This window comes from Vespa mandarinia, chromosome 11, assembly GCF_050613455.1.
Source record: "Vespa mandarinia isolate Hongniang chromosome 11, ASM5061345v1, whole genome shotgun sequence".
Lineage (NCBI taxonomy): Eukaryota > Metazoa > Arthropoda > Insecta > Hymenoptera > Vespidae > Vespa > Vespa mandarinia.
Window position 1 is genome coordinate 1,440,001 of NC_140820.1, and position 17,500 is coordinate 1,457,500.

General features: G+C 31.9%; 1 long non-coding RNA gene across 8 annotated transcripts in view; it reads left to right on the top strand.

Annotated features, from left to right (window-relative positions):
• Positions 1–4,034: 4,034 nt before the first annotated feature.
• The window catches only part of LOC118441177 (uncharacterized), a 65,478-nt gene continuing 52,012 nt past the window's right edge, over positions 4,035–17,500 (top strand). For 5 of the 8 annotated variants that reach the window (XR_004838024.2, XR_014982727.1, XR_014982725.1 and 2 more), the window contains exon 1: positions 16,998–17,500. This exon is cut by the window's right edge and continues 157 nt beyond it. This is a non-coding gene — a long non-coding RNA (uncharacterized LOC118441177). Of the gene's footprint in view, positions 4,321–12,790; positions 12,852–16,997 lie in introns of those variants that run through there. The other 3 variants (XR_014982724.1, XR_014982729.1, XR_014982728.1) reach the window with 3 other exon arrangements.

Consider the following 17,500-nt stretch of genomic DNA (forward strand, 5'->3'; position numbering starts at 1 on the left):
GTAGTAGTAGCAGCAGTGATAGTAGTAAATGGTAATAACGTTCTAAGTCATAGTAATAGTAATAATAGTAGTAATAATAATAGTAACAGTAATAGTAAAAATAGTAATATTAGTGAGTTTATTAGTAAGTAGTAACTTACCCTCGACCGAGAATCCGCGTCGCGACGCCAGATCGTCGGGGGGTGGGATGGTGGGGGGGGGAAAGGTGATCGTTTGTAGTACGGCCGATGAACTCGTTCTATCTCTTTCTTTCTTGCACATACATACATACCTACGTACGTACATACATTCTCTCTGTCCATCCATCCATTCGTCTATCTGTCTGTCTGTCTGTCTGTCTGTCTGTTTGTCTGTCTATCTGTCTGTCTGTCTGTTTGTCTGGTTGAGTCAGTTCTGTCACTAATTTTTTTTCTTTCTTCTTCTTTTTCCTCTTCTCTCTTCTCTCTTTCTCTTTCACAGTCTCTTTCTCTTTTCGCGATCGTTCACGTCAACTTTTATCCGAAATAATACGGTTCGACTTTTAATCGAATTAATTATAAGTATTAAACAATAAAATTAGAATGGATGTTAGAGAATTGTCCGTTGGTTGAATAGATGAGGGAGAGAAAGAGAGAGAGAGAGAGAGAGAGAGAGAGAGAGAGAGAGAAAGGAGTATTTGATCTTTCCTCTTACGAGGAACGAACGCGAATGCCAAGTGTGTTACTTTATTATTTATGTACGTCCTACACGTCGTTCGAATGTACGTAACTAAGTGTATATGTTTATATATGTATGAATGTATGTTCTCGATGACAAGGTCAACAAGAGTGTTTTTCTAGTGTCCTTAGATCTACTTTCTTATCTCTCTTTCTCTTTCTCTTTCTCTCTCTCTCTCTCTCTCTCTCTCTTTCTCTGTTTGTCTCTCTCAATGTTTTTTCTTCTTCTTCTTCCTCCTCCTTTTTATTATTATTATTATTATTATTTTTTTTTTTTCATTTATTAGAATTCCTCGTATCTTCGTATTTTCTTTCTTTTCGTATTTTTTCATTTCTTTTTTCCTTCGTTCATTCCACGAAACGTCGTTGTTATTGTTAAAAGTTAAACATCGTGTCGCGATCTTTGATAGATAATAAAATGGCTTGATCTAACACAATTCGATCAATGCGTTAGAATTACGTACGTACGTACGTACATACATACATACGTATATATATATATATATATATATATATATATATATGTGTGTATGTGTGAAACACGTACATATGTTGCCAACAATAAGTCGTAGTTTTATTGTTTCTTTTAGGGCTTATAAACCTACGGTAAAAGGGCTCAGAGTGGATATATGGAACGTTTATTAAAACGAGTACGATGTCTCTCTCTCTTTCTCTCTTTTTCTCTCTCTATCTATCTATCTATCTATCTATCTATCTATCTCATTGTGAAATCGTAGGATAGGTCGACTTTTTATTATTCTAAGATCGTCGAACCAAAAAAAAAAAAAAAAAAGAAGAAAAAAGAAAAAAGTACGATCGTACGTTTCGTCTAACACGCATTTAATAATACAAATTTTCTTTAGAAAATTTTCGTTAAATGAACAATCAAAGAGATAAATTTTATTTGCGATCATTTCGAATCAATTATTTACATTTATTATCGCATACGTATACGTGTAAAAATCAGGTACGTGTACATACGTACGTACGTACGTATCTATATATTTTTTAATATTAGTCACGAGAGTCTTTGTAAAACGACGTAACAAAAGTTTCAGATAAATCTTTCAAGGTCAACGTACATACGTTGATAATAACTCGTTGTGACGTTATACGACAAGCGCGCCATTAGACAAACGCTCTTTTACTAACCAATTGCCGTTGGGCAAATAACTTGTACGAGTTTCTCCAACAATTTTCTTGCTAATGGTGGAGTAGGGGAGGAGGGAAGGGGAGGGATGGTGGTAAGTAGATAGACGGGGGTAGGGGTAAGGGTGATGGTGGTGGTGATGGTAGTGGTGGTGGTGATGGTGGTGGTTGGTGATGGTGATAGTGGTGGTGGTGGTGGTGGTGGTAGTGGTGGTACCACTTAACTTAAAGATAAGTGGACTATCCTGCATCGCTTTACTCGTGTATATATGTAAGTACGTAAGTACGTACTATCGTGTAAGCGTATCGTCACGGCCGATAAACTCATCGAATTCCTAATCCCACGTAACACGACTATTACTTTACTCGTTATCATCGTTTTAACTATATAACGTGTAAGTACCACTACCACCACCACCACCACCACCACCACTACTATCACTACCATCATCAATCGATTTCTGAGTTTTCTGGGTTACGTTTGGGATTTCTGGATAGAGAGAGAGAGAGAGAGAGAGAGAGAGAGAAAGAAAAGAGAATCATATCCGGTCTTTACTTAAATCATTTTATCGCAATTGTATTCGATAACGAACACTACGAATTTCTTATTGTATAGAAGCATTTTTTCTTTCTTTTTTAAATAACTCGAATTTAAGATATATATGTGTATGTGTGTGTGTTTTGTTTTTGAATTTTTTTTCTTTTTTTCCTTCTTTTTTTTTTTTTTTTTTTTGATATCTAACGTACGAATAAATTCAACAATTAATAATCATTCAGGATATCATTGACTTGAATTATATATATACTCACATATATATATATATATATATATATATATATATATATATATATTCTATTTTTTTAAATATCTAATTTTTCTATTTATTTTTCAAAATATTTACATATCTTTTTATTTATTATTCTAAATATCTTTCTCTTTCTCTCTCTCTCTCTCTCTTTCTCTCTCTCTCTCTCTCTCTCTCTCTCTTTCTCTATCTTTGTTTTTTTTTCTCTTCCTTTCTTTCTCCCTCCCTTTTCAACATCTGGTTCTTTCAACAAATCTTCTCCTCCCCTCTTTCCATCGTTGCTCGTCTTCAATACGACACGTTTACTCGTTATGTAATAAGCAGTCTCTCGGTATATCTTTTCGAGGAAAGATCAGTGTTAGATCTCCTCTCTCTCTCTCTCTCTCTCTCTCTCTCTCTCTCTCTCTCTCTCTCTCTCTCTCTCTCTCTCTAGTTGGAAACTCTTACACCCTTTACGCTTTTTAACATCGTTTTTCCTTTTTCTTTTTTTCATTCTTTTTTTCTCCATCTTTTCTTTTCTTTCTCCTTTTTTGCTCGTTAACAGACATTCTCTCTCTCTCTCTCTCTCGCTCTATCGCTCTCTCTCTCTCTCTCTCTCTCTCTCTCTCTCTCTCTCTCTCTCTCTCTCTCTCTCTCTTGCGCGCTCGTGTGTATATTTTCGAAAATAATATACCGTGTGTGATTTAAACTTTTCAATACAACTACATTAATTCATACGACAAGGATAATAGATATTTCTTGAACGCGATTTTATTAACATTAATAAAATTATTCCGGCCTAAATTTAATATTTCAATTTTTATTATTTTTATTATTATCATACGTATTTATATATAATTTTTTTGAAATTATTATTATTATTATTATTATTATTATTATTATTATTATTATTATTATTATTATTATTATTATTATTATCACGTAGTCTTGTATCATCAGTTACAGGTGAATTTCCATTGTCGAGATTAGAAACAAAAAAAAAAAGAAAAAGAAAAAAGATTGAAAGAAAGAAAGAAAGAGAGAGAGAGAGAGAGAGAGAAAAGAAAATTACGAGATAGAAATATTTTTTTGTTAAAATGATCAATTTCAATCGATCATACGACAAAATTTCCTATCAAAAAAAAAATATACATATATATACACTAACATTTATATATATATATATATATATATATATATATATATATATACATAAAAATATTTACATACATAAAAAAATGTCCATGCATGTATATATATATATATATTTGTCTTTTTTTTTTTTTATTTTCTTTTTTTCTTCTTTTATACATAAAATTTTTATACATATATACATACATACAAACACACACACACACACACACACATATACATATATCAACGTAAAAACGTGTTCCACGACCTTTTAACTTTGCTCGCATATCTCTAACCGATCGTTTCCACGTGGCAACGAACTTCCGACAAGAAGACCGACGACTAATAATCGTTGACCTTTCAACCACGATTACCGGAAGTCGTAGGAAGCTGCTGACTGAATTGATAAAGAACGATCTACATTCTTCAAAATGTATCTTATCTACATATCTATCTTTGAAAGGACCAATGGAAAAATTACGAAGATTGAAGGATTCGATTTTACATCCTCTCACTGTCTACCTATCGACGTTGTCTTATTTCTTCTGTTTGTTAAAGTAAGTTGATGATTCATTAAATGACACGCACACTCTCATACACACACATACACACACACACACATATATATATATATTTTTTTTTTATTGATACACACAGACGAACCTAAAGAGAAAGCTCAATTGCATCAGAATGATCTTAAAATTTAATCGAAACAATCCATTTTTCATGATTTCCTTAACAATGCAATTAATCTTGTTATTGTCCTTCTAATAACGAAAAATAATAATAATAATAATAACAATAGTACGACGTGAAAATTCTAGGAATATATATATATATATATATATATATATATATATATATATACACACACACATATAATCGATTTATCTTTTTGTCTTTTGCCAACAAAATTGCTTCTCGTCCCGATCGTGTTTGAGTAATAAATGAAATGAATTTTCTTTTTCCAATTTGTATTATTAATTAGAATAGAAAAAAAAAAGAAAATAATAATAATAATAATAAAAGTAATTAATCTTTCAAATTAAGTAAAAAAAGAAAAAAAATTACAAAACTTTGGATATCATGCTCGAATGTATCGTTCATTTAATTCGACGTATTATTTAGATATTAAAATAGTAGATAACATATGTACGTACGTTCGTACGTACGTACGTGTATAATTACGCGATAATATAAACAACTCCGGTGACCGGTATTCTCGTTTCATTATTGTTATTATAATGTTTACAATTTTATACTCGACATAGGTCGAGTATTACGTAGGTAATATAAAAACGGAGACACGTATAACCTTTATAACGTTAAGAGATCAGTCTCGTATAGGTCGTCGACAGATACACATCGTACGTATATTATAATACATATCTAAGTAGAATTAGATTTAAATATTTCATTGAAATAATTCATCGAGGTTACATACATAAATGCATCTATTAATAAATTAATTTTAATAATTAACTAAACAAGAATATCTCTTTACTTTTTACGTATACATTACATATACATATATATATATATATATATATATATATATATATGTGTGTGTGTGTGTGTGTACGTTTTATATATGACTTTGTATTATTTATTATATATAAAACATTGGACGTTTTATTTCATGAAAAATATCTTTAAACTCTTCGGACGTGTATTTATTTCTTACTTTATGTAGACAAAAAGACGTGAGATGGAAATTATTTACTTTCAAAGCTTCCCTCTCCGTTACATTCTATTTTTTTTTTTTTTTTTTTTTCTTTTTTTTTTCTTAAAGAGTTCATCGACCCACCCCCAAACCCTTTTTAGTTGTACAATATAATATCTCACAGATTATTAGTACGAGCCTGGCAGAGATATTTTTTTCTTTATCTTGTTTTTCTTTTCTTTTCTTTTCTTTTCTTTTCTTTTTAATTTTTCACTCCTCCTTTAACATATCTTCTTACATTTTATCTTTCTATTTTTCTTTTTTCCTTTCTCTTTTTTTTCTTTTCTTTCCTTTTTTTTTTTTTTTTTTTTCTTTGGGTCATATCTATCTTCAATTTTAATATATTCATTGATATTTCTTATTTATATTTATTTATTCATTTATAAAATGGATATATCTATAAGTTGATATATTATTATCTAATTCGTTTCTTTTAGCTACGTTAAAAATCTATACGTAACAATGCGTATATACACATACGTAACAATGCACACATCCACATCCACACACACATACACATACAAATATATATATATATATATATACAAATTTACGATAATTCTCGAAAGTTCACAATGTATATACATAAATATATGAATTGTTTAAACGATTGAAATTATTTAATCGAACATTTAATTGTATTATCATTATAAATTATTTATATATTTATATAGGACAGACATATCAATAAGTCGATATATTATTATCTAATTCCTTTCTTTCAGCAACATTAGATATCTATACGTAATACGCGCTTACATATATATATATATATATATATATATATATATAGATTTAAGAGAGTGCTCGAGTTAACGAATACAAGCAAATGCGCTCGCATACACTCGAATACGCTTTTATACCGACAAGTGCGTGTAGCTTTATATATAGAAATAGCAACGGCGGAACAGCACCGGAAGCGAAGGAGTTCCGCCCAAGCTTCGAAGGGTCAGCGCACTTTGAAAAGCAAGATCCAAGAGTGCTCGTAACGTTTCTTTAAGAGCACCCGCGTACTTCCGTCGTGTTTCTCTGTGTATTTACGATTATTATCTTTTTCAAATATATATATATATATATATATATATATATATATATATATATCTTTTTTTTTTCTTTCTTTCTTTTTATTTCCTAAAATTAAATTTCAAAAAACTTAAAAAAAATGTTTCGATTTATTTTACGAGTAAAGAAATATTGAGGATAAAATTAAATTCAAAAAAAAAAAAGAAGAAGAAGATCTCTAAGCATGTTGTAATTATAGAGAGAGAGAGGGAGGGAATTCTTTTTCGATAAAATTCCGTTTAAAATATAGAGAATTTTTTGTTTGTTTTTTCTTTTACTTTTTCTTTAATTATTTTATTGCTCGATTCGATTCGTTTAATTAATTATTATATTGATTACATTTATTTCATACTGCGTTCAATTAAATTCGATTTATTACTTCTATCGATTGACTGCGAAATGTATTAGTATCGATTAGATATACATTTATTCGATATAACGAAACGTATGTAAAAAATGATTCATAATCTTTGGATATGTCGAATGCTAAGTATACTCATTTTATATATATATATATATATATATATATATATATATACATAAATAATATTATTTATTGATCGATTATTAATTATTAATATTTATCTATTAGAATTAATTGCGATATCGATCTATTGGAAAGATTAATTATAATCTATTTTATGTTTTTCTATTTAATTAGGGAAAATCTAAAAAAAAAAAAAAAATAGAAAAAAAAAGAAGAAGAAAAAAGAAAACGAAAAGAAAACGTACAAGGGTTTTAGGACAGTCTTCGAAAATATCGAGAATGTGTCTATGTATTTATTTCGCAAGTGCATTAAGTGAAAAAAAAAGAAAAAAAAAAAAAAAAAAGTAAAGAAAAAAGAAAAGTTCGAAGCTCGAAAGCGTACGTTATCCCGAACGGAAGTCATGGAGGGCGTTCCCTCAGCAGCTTTTAACGTTCTCAAGTCTCCAAGAGTTAAACTAACACATACGTATCTAGAAATGCGTATAATATATTTCTACTCGGACGAAGAGAAATATATATATATATACGTATACTTTCAAAGCAATCGTTTTATAGATCGCACAATGGAGTCATTAAAATGTTCGATAAATATAAAAAATATATAGAACAGATATATATATTATATATATTTAAAATTTTTAATTTTCGACTTAACTTATATGAAATATATTAATTTCGTAAATATCTATTCGGAATTATGATTTTATCGATTTATTTTAGATATATGCATAAATATACATTTATGCACATATAATAAATTACATACATACGTACATACATATATACATATATATATATATATATATATATATATATATATATAAATAAATGAAAAACGAATATAAAATAATTAAAATGAAAAATAGAAAAAAAATTACAAAATAATTATATATAATATCGATATTTCCAAAGATCATGAATCATTTTTATATACACTGTTTTATTATATTAAATGAATAATATCCAATCGATTCTAATTAATTTTATAGATACATATATAGATACATATATAGATACCATTAGTTATATAAATAATAAATCAAATCTAAAATATATATATATATATATATATATATATATATATATACATAGGCATAGTAACTGTTAGATTAGATGCGTTTCCCTTCGTTAGAACCGGCATGCCGAGCGCGAGCGCGTCCGCTCGCGAAACGCGTGACTTTATGAATGAAACCACCAACACGGGCTCTTACTAGCAGTAGGTAGAGAGAAAGAGATAGATAGAAAGAGAAAGAGAAAGAGAAAGAGAGAGAGAGAGAAAGAGAAAGAGAGAAAGAGAGTATGTGTGTGAGAGTGAGAGAAAGAGCAAGCGACCGACCTGGTGGTTTTTTTCTTTCATTTTTTTTCTTTCTCTTTCTTTTTTTTTTCTTTTCTTTACGAGCGACGCCTAATAGTAGTAGTAGTAGTAGTAGTAGTAGTAGTAGAGTAGTAGTAGAGTAGTAGTAGTAGTAGTAGTAGTAGTAGTAGTAGTAGTAGTAGTAGTAGTAGTAGTAGTAGTAGTAGTAGTAGTAGTAGTAGTAGTAGTAGTAGTAGTAATATAGTACTCGCGTTTACTCGCTCCGTTCTGTTCTCACAAACTAAAGACGAAGATAAGAAGTAGAAGAGTAGGAGAGTAGAAGGGCGGAAGGGAGGGAGGAAGAAAAAGAATAAGAAGAAGAAGTCACGGTCAGTCAACTATTGTCCCTTTCTCTTAGGTTATTTCCTAAGACGTAGAATACTTTATGATACGGTCAATAGTTTATCGGCAGGATGCCGGGTCTTGCACATTCGAGGAAGTCTAACTACCGTGTTGAAGGGGGTGGGGCAGGGGCGGGGCTCGAGGGCGGTTAGATGGTAGTAGTAAAGGGGTTAGAGATAGCTAAGGTGAGGTGAGGTGAGGTGTGGTGAGATGAGGTGCGCGGACTGAGGGACCTACATCTCTCCGTTGTTATGGTGTTAGACATCTTATTTGCTATGAAAGAGAAAGAAAGAGATGGATAGAGATAGAGATTGGGATTGGGATTGAGTAAGAGAGAGAGAGAGAGAGAGAGAGAGAGAGAGAGAGAGAGAGAGAGAAAGGGAGTAGTGGTTGGTTTTAATCGTAGCGTCGATGCATCGTGCATTATTCATCGCTTAATTAGATACCTTGGAAATTTTCGTGGCGAGTTTTAACGAGAGATCATGGCGAAATGAAAAAGAAAATGAAAGAGAGATAAAGAAAGAAGAGAAGAGAAAACGTAAAGGTGGATGGAAAAAAACGAAATGAAAAAAAAGGAGGAAGTTTACTAGGATTACGAGACTTCTTCTTCTTCTTCTTCTATTTTTTCTACTTCTACTTTTACTACTTCTTCTTTTTCATTTCTATCAAGATATATATATATATATATATATATATATATATATATATATATATATATATAAGGAAAGAGAGAGAGAGAGAAAGAGAGAGAGAGAGAGATTGCACGATATAAAAATATCTTAAGGGTGTAATTATCTGATATTTTTTTACGAGATAACTTGTCCCCTCCCTCCCTCTCTCCCTCTCTCTCTCTCTCTCTCTCTCTCTCTCTCTTTTTCTCCTCTTTTCTTTATCTTTCATAAATTCTTTCTTTCCTTTTTTCTTTTTTTTCTTTTTCTTTTTTTCTTTCGTTCTTTTGGTTCGAATTTCAAAGATAGAAAATTATTACGTTCGAAAATTGTCTCGACGGCTTAGAAAACGATGTCGCGACGACGGGCCACGTTCGATTAAATTCTAGGCCGACTTTACCGGCGTCGTATCTTTCTCTCTCTCTCTCTCTCTCTCTCTCTCTCTCTCGATTCGTATATATCTAATTCTATTTTCTATTTTAACGCGCGACGGCGCTCGTCGTCGCCATGACGATTTTATACGTCTGCGATATTTCGAGAATAAGAAGGAGACGACGACGGTGCCAGAGTGACGCGGCTCGTTTACTTATTATGTACCAAGTCTCTTTACGTTCGATGAAACTTCTTTTTAAATCTTATTGTTTGTTGTTCGTCTAATTTTTATCATTCGAATGTAGACGTATCTTAATGCCCAATCATTTCATATATATTCTTATAATTTATTCTTTTTTCTTTTTTTTCTTTTTTTCTTTTAACATAAAATTTTCCACGAACGAATTATGAACTATAATTATATTCTATTTTTAAATTATATTTTATATGTATATATATATATATATATATTTAAATTATATTCTATGATATTTATATACATATATATATATATTTATAGTAAAAAATAATCCTTATGGGAAAATATAAAACCATAGATCGATAATAATTTATATCTATACGGCATGGATTCATTAACGTATATTAATCATCACCATCATCATAATCATCATCATCATCATCATCATCATCATCATTATCATAATTATAATCATCATCATCATCATCATTACAATCGAGATTTTTAATTTCTACGTAAACGAGCTTCTTTATAATTACTTACTATCAAAGTTATCAATCTGATATTTACGAAGGGAAAAAAAAAAGAAGAAAGGAAGAAGAAGAAAACAAAGAAAAAAAGAGGAAGAAAAGGGAAAAGGAAAAAAGAAAAAAAAATAAATAAATAATCAGTAAGAATTTTATATATCGAATCGAAGATTAGTCAATGGTAGAAATCGTTTTAGATCGATGGCAATTAAAACGTTAGAAGAAGAACCGACAAAATGGCCATTGGCCATTAGAAGGGAGCGAACAATTATGTCGGTGTATTCCTTTACAATATCACGTGAACATTACGCGAGTTAACATCTCCGCACGTGCGTTTCAAACTAATGTTAAAGCTTTAAGAGAATCGCGGAACAACAACAACAACAACAACAATAACAACAACAATGACAACAACAACACCCATTAAACCGATAAATAGTTATAATCGTTCGTTTATTGCGTGCGACGTAATACATAGTACTATAATAGATACATAACGGGCTACATATAAATATATGCGATAGGAGTTGACTTCAAACGGATCTATCTATTTATCTATTTATCCATCCATCTATCTATCTATCTATCTATCTATCTATCTATCTATCTATCTATCTATCTCTTTCTCTCTTTCCGTTCTACGTTATAGTACAATATAATCGATTCAATAATTTGTTTTCTTTCATTCGTCTTTACAATCCTTTCAGCAATTTCCATCCAGCCACTTCCCCTTCTCCTCCATCGATATCCTCAATTCCATCGCATCTTTCTCGATACGATGAAATTTTTCTCACTCGTATATAATTTAATTCATAATATTTGAACTACGATAATATTTTCCTTTTAACGATCTTGACATAATTTTCTTTTCTCTCTCTTTTTTTTCTTTTTCTTTTTCTTTTTTCTTCTTTTTTTCTTTATTACTTCGAACAATATTTCGTACATTCTTGTAATTTGATTTCAATCGACGAATTATCCATCGTATTAAAATCGTTTAAAGAAATTTAATAACTAATAACAGTACAATATATCACGCTATATGTATTTATGTATTTATGTATGCATATAATGTAATGTAATGTAATGTAATGTAATGTAATGTAATGTAATTTAATGTATGTATGTATGTATGTATGTATGTATGTATGTTAAGCTCACGCTCACACACGCTAGGACATAAAAACATCTGTTTCGCTAGAACACGATTCCTATTTCATAATTCATGAGATTTCGAATCGGCATATCGTTTTAGTATAGACGAAATTCTCAGCTCAACTCTCTCGGCATTGACTTTACGCAAATCACCGTATTTCATTGACCCACACGATTCGTGACTATCTTTTTAAGAAGAACTCGTTCGCGTTCCTCCTTTTTCTTCCTATCGTACGTAAGTAAGTAAGTAAACAAGTAAATAAGAAAATGGATAAGTTAGTAAATGAGTAACTTACAATTCAATAATTTCTCATGACGATTTAAGATCAATCGAAAAGAGAAAATAGAGAATTGTACTTTGTTGGACGATTCAATTTTATCATCCTATTTTTCTATTCTATCTCTCTCTCTCTCTTTCTTTTTTCCCCCCTCCTTCTCCTCCCACTTCTCGTCCCTCCCCTCCTTACTTCCCTCCATCCCATTCTATGTTCGATCTCCTCGTAAAAATGTTCTGTCACATTTTTAAAAAGAGAAATCGAGATTGTGATATGAGTTGGACGTAAGGGGCGCGGCGGGGGGGATGGGGGGGAAAGGAAAAGGAGGAGGAAGTAAGCAAAAGAAAAAAAAAGGAAAAGTGAAGTCGATGAAAAATTTCCCTTGTGTTTCTTTTCATTTTTTTTTTTTTTTTTTTTTTTTTTTTTTTTAATATTTCCTTTAATTTCTATTTTGTTCATATATACATATCCCTACATATACACGCATATATGTACATACACATATAGATGGATGGATAGATACACACATACACACACACACGCACGCACACACACACACACACACACACACACACACACACATATATATACATATAATATATATATAATAATGATTGTTGGCGAGAGAACGGTGGCGCGCAAGGCTATAGAGACGACAAACAGCGCACGCACAGCCATTTTCTAAAAAGAGAGAGAGAGAGAGAGAGAGAGAGAGTGAGAGAGAGAGAGAGGGGGAAAGAGATAGAGAAAGAGAAGTGGAGACGGTAAAAGAAGTACGCAGAGTTGTGGATAGGGCGGCGCTGCTATCGCGTTGCTTCCCCTTGCGGAAAAACTCCAAGAGGATATTTCGTAGTTCGCGGTGGATTCTCGTGTCGGTAGATGGGAAGCGCGTGTGCTCTCGCGTTCGTTGCTTCGTGTTACGTCAGAGTGAGTGCCATCGTTCTTTCTCTCTCTCTCTCTCTCTCTCTCTCTCTCTCTCTATATATATATATATATATATATATATATATCTTTCTCTCTCTTTTTATTTCTATATATATATATATATATATGTCCATCTCAATTTTACTTCGTATTATTTTTCGCAATTTTTTTTTCGAAATTTTTTGCCACTTTTTATATTTCTTCTTCTGTTTTTTTTTTCTTTTCTTTTTTTTTAAAATTCTTTTTCTCCTCTTTTCATTTTCTTTTTGTTTTCCTTTTTTTCAATTCTCTTTTTAATTCTTTGTTTTGTTCTTTCGTCTCTTTTTTTTCTTTTTTTTTCATCGTTCGATCCTCCTCCTTTCGAATGGAAAAAAATTTTCTCGACGAATTCGTTGCCCCGGCATCGACATCGATATCGATATAGACATAGACATAGACGATGACGACGAAACATCGAAGAACGATATCGACTCGACGTGTCATCCACGAGAATCTATGTTCTCTCTCTCTCTCTCTCTCTCTCTCTCTCTCTCTCTCTCTCTTTCTCTTTCATTCGTTGATTTTTCTTTTTCTTTTTTCTTTTTTCTTTTTTTTTCTTTTCTTGTTCGTCATTACATTTCTCACGCGTCACGTGACACTTCTACGATATAAATATACTTACATATACGACCTTTGAACCCCTGCACCCATCACTCCCCTTTAACATGTTAAACGCATTCTATTGCGTTAAGATCGCTATTTATTTTATTTATTTTCGAATTTCTGTTTCACCCTTCACTATTTCCATTCTCCTTTGAATCTTTTCGATCATCAAATTTTCCTATTATTCGACGTTGTTTTTTGTAATCCTATGGATCGCGTGTTTTCTTATTTTTCTTGCTGTATTTTTCTTTTTTTTTTTTTTTTCTTTTTTACTTCTCACTCCCTTCTTTTTTTTTTTTTCTTTTTGCGTTAACGCAACAACAATAATAACAATGATAACGAGCACAATATGTATGTTAGAATTTTTTTTCAACTGGACGAAATAAAATTCGAATCACTCGATCGCCAGTATAATCCATTTTCTTTCTGTTTCGTTTTTCTTTATCCTCTTGTCGGGCAATTTCATTTTTCCTTTTTTCTTTTTCTTATTTGTTTATTTATTTGTTTATTAATTTTGTTCCATTTTCCCTCCGAAAGTATCGTCCATTTTTTATTGCTTTTTCTTTTTTTCTTTTCTTCTTTTCATATAATTTTCTTTCTTTCTTTCTTCTTATCTGTCATTTCATTTCGTTACATGAATTTTCCCGATGAACATTTTTCTCTCTCTCTCTCTCTCTCATTTTTCGAAAGTATCGTCCATTTTATTTATTTTCTTTCGTTATTTTCTCTTTTCTTTTTATTCTTATTCTTTTTCTTTTATCTATTTTTTCTTTTTTTTTTTTTTTTTTTTATACTTTTTCTTATCAAAATCGTCTCCGTTTTACTGTACGAATTTCCATCGACTTCTTGCTTTTTATCCGTTTCAATGATTTTTCTTCCTTATTTCCTTTTCCTTTCTTTTCCTTCTCTTTTTTCCAAATTGTCATCGAAAATATTCTCATTAGTTATTAAAGGAGGATTAAAAAATTTATCGAAATGCATTGGATTGGATAATGTCTTCGAAGGTTGACGATAATTTTAAGGGACGCGAACGCACGTGATTTATGTTGAAAAAATCACATACCTACCTACCTACCTACCTATCTACCTAATTACTGTAGAGTTAAAAGTCGACATATGGTAGTGATGGGAATCGAGATATCGTAGAAAAACGTAAAATTATGTTTGTCTGGGGGATTAGTTGGAAGAAAGGAAAAAAAAAAGAGAAGGATAAAAGAAGTAATGGAATACTTTATATTAATAAAATAAAAAAAAAAAAAAAAAAGAAAAAAAAAAGTAAAAAAAAAAGGAAAGAGAAATAGAAACTCGATCGCACGTAGATCGATTGGGAAAAATTTTCGTGTTCGGGTGCAAAGTCGAAATCTTGTTTGAACGGTCGAACGATCAAACGAAAGGTGGTGGGGGGCGGGTGCAAGAGATCTTTTATTATTTTTTTACTGCATTTTTCTTTTTTAATTATTTTTTTTCTTCCTTTTTATTTCTCTCTCTCTCTCTCTCTCTCTCTCTCTCTCTCTCTCTCTCTCTCTCTCTTTCTTTTTTCTTTTTTCGATCGATCATCCGCATTCGAATGCAATTCTCTCGTGGAAATGCATACTCTTTGAGAAAGAGATAGATAAATAAATAGATAGATAGATAGATAGACAGAGAGAGAGAGAGAGAGAGAGAGAGAGAAGAGAGATCTTTCAATTTCACGCATGCGCGTTCGATTACGATTCACGGAAGTTTCGTTTTTTTGCATTACGCATACGTTTGAACAAGTGATTGCGCACAGAATGATAGAGTGTCTCATGTTTCTTAATCACGTTATTCATTCGTTTGTTATTCATCCTGTTTTCTGGACGAATAAGGAGACTATTATTGTTAAAATGATTCATTAGAGAGAGAGAGAGAGAGAGAGAGAAATGTAGACGATTAACAAGTGAAAAAAATCATTTAAAAAATTATTGAAACTCAAGCATGTATTAAAAAACGATGAACGTTTATGATTATTTTATGCGTGTATTTTATGCATTTTAGAGAGAGAAAAGAAAAGAAAAGAAAAGAAAAGAAAAGAAAAGAAAAGGGAAGAAAAGAAAAAATGTCGAAGCAAAAGAAAATTTAGAATTCATTAGAATCATTCGTACGATTAGATCGGCATTAGTTAAAAATCGTTTCAATCTTTTTTTTTCCTCCTTTCTTTCCTTTTTCTTTGTTTTTTTTTTTTTCATTTTATTTTATTTTAATTTATTTCAATTTTTTATTTTTTCTTCGACGTCTTAATGAAATTTTAAAAGCACGTTGTAAGTAAATATACGAAAATTTCTTGATACGTAGAACAGCGAACAAACATATAAGCTTTAGAGCTCTGCGTATTGCGCATAAATTACATAATCGAAACACATATATACATATGTTCTCTCTCTCTCTCTCTCTCTCTCTCTCTCTCTCTCTCTCTCTCTCACGCTCTCTGTATATCTCTATCTCTCTTTATCACACGACGTAAGTCCGCCATTCACGAATAGGTTACTCTCGTGACGTTCGAATCACTTGATGTCCATGTACATTATAACAGTACGTTAACAATTTTTCAACTAAATAAATAAATAAATAAATAAATAAATAAATAAATAAATGAAAATATATGCAGATGGATATACGTGAAATATTATTATAAAATGTTGAGAATATTCAAGCTATTAAATAAAATCCATAAATGTTCGTGCATAAGTAAAGAGACACACACGTACGAATAAATGCATATGTGCATAGATGCATAGATGCACGGATGAAAGAATTCGTGGAACTCTAAAGGACATTTAGAGTTAGTCGATTGGGATTTCCGTGTTTTCCGACCTCGTGTTTTATCTCTCTCTCTCTCTCTCTCTCTCTCTCCCTCCCTCCCTCCTTGTCTCTTTCTCTCTCTCTTTCACACACACACACACATACACATACAGACACATATACTCCCCACTCCTTTCTACACTTCACGCAATTCTCCTCCCGAAAGAATCGGTAGAAGGAGAAGAAGAAGTAGAAGAAGTAGAAGAAGTAGAAGAAGTAGAAGAAGTAGAAGAAGTAGAACTAGAAGTAGAAGTAATAGTAGAAGAAGGAGGAGGAAGAAGAGGAGGAGGAGGAGGAGGAGGATTTACGCGAAGGTGCCATGGAGAAAAAGAGACGCAGTAATGGAGAGCACACAGTGAGTACGAAGGGAAGAAGAGGGGTCTGTGTGAGAAAGAGAGAGAGAGAGAGAGAGAGAGAGAGAGCGAGATGGGGGGAAGGAGAACGGAAAAGAGAGAGAGAGAGAGAGAGAGAGAGAGAGAAAGAGGGAGAATGAAAAAAGGGGTGGGAGAAGAAGAGAAGCGGAAAAGAAGAAGGGAGCTACCGAGGGAGTGCGAGAGCACGTTAGAGCAAAAGAAAAAGAGAGAGAGAGAGAGAGAGAGAGGGTGATGTGAGAGAAGAGAGGGGGGTGGGGAAGGGGAGATACGCGAGCGATCGGCCGGTCTACTCAGTCCTCGTCCGTTTGCCAGGCAGTCGTCCGCACGATAGAAGTGGTTGACAGTTCTCAGCATCGTCAAAGACGCCGTCGTCTACGTCGACGTCGACGTCGAGGTCGTCGTTGACGACGACAACGACGAACGTTCGTCAAACGTGCTCCGTTCAAAATTTTCATTTTATTACGGGCAAGTGTTTCTCTCTTTCTCACTCTATCCATCTCTCGTTCACATTCTCTCTCTCTCTCTATATATATATATATCTATCTATCTCTATCTCTATCTTTATCTCTCTCTTTGTTTCTATCTTTTTCTATGGCGCACACATACATACGTAAATGCACATACGTACATACGTACTATCTTAGAAAGTCTCATGACAACTCGTGAATCACATATTTTCATTCTCGCTCTGATTTCGTTCTAAACGTATTAGAAAGAAAGAAATAGAGAGTGAGAGAGAGAGAGAGAAAAAGGATAGGTGGATGAAAAAGAAATAGTCGATCAAGTCGCAATTTTATTCTTATATTCTTCGTACGT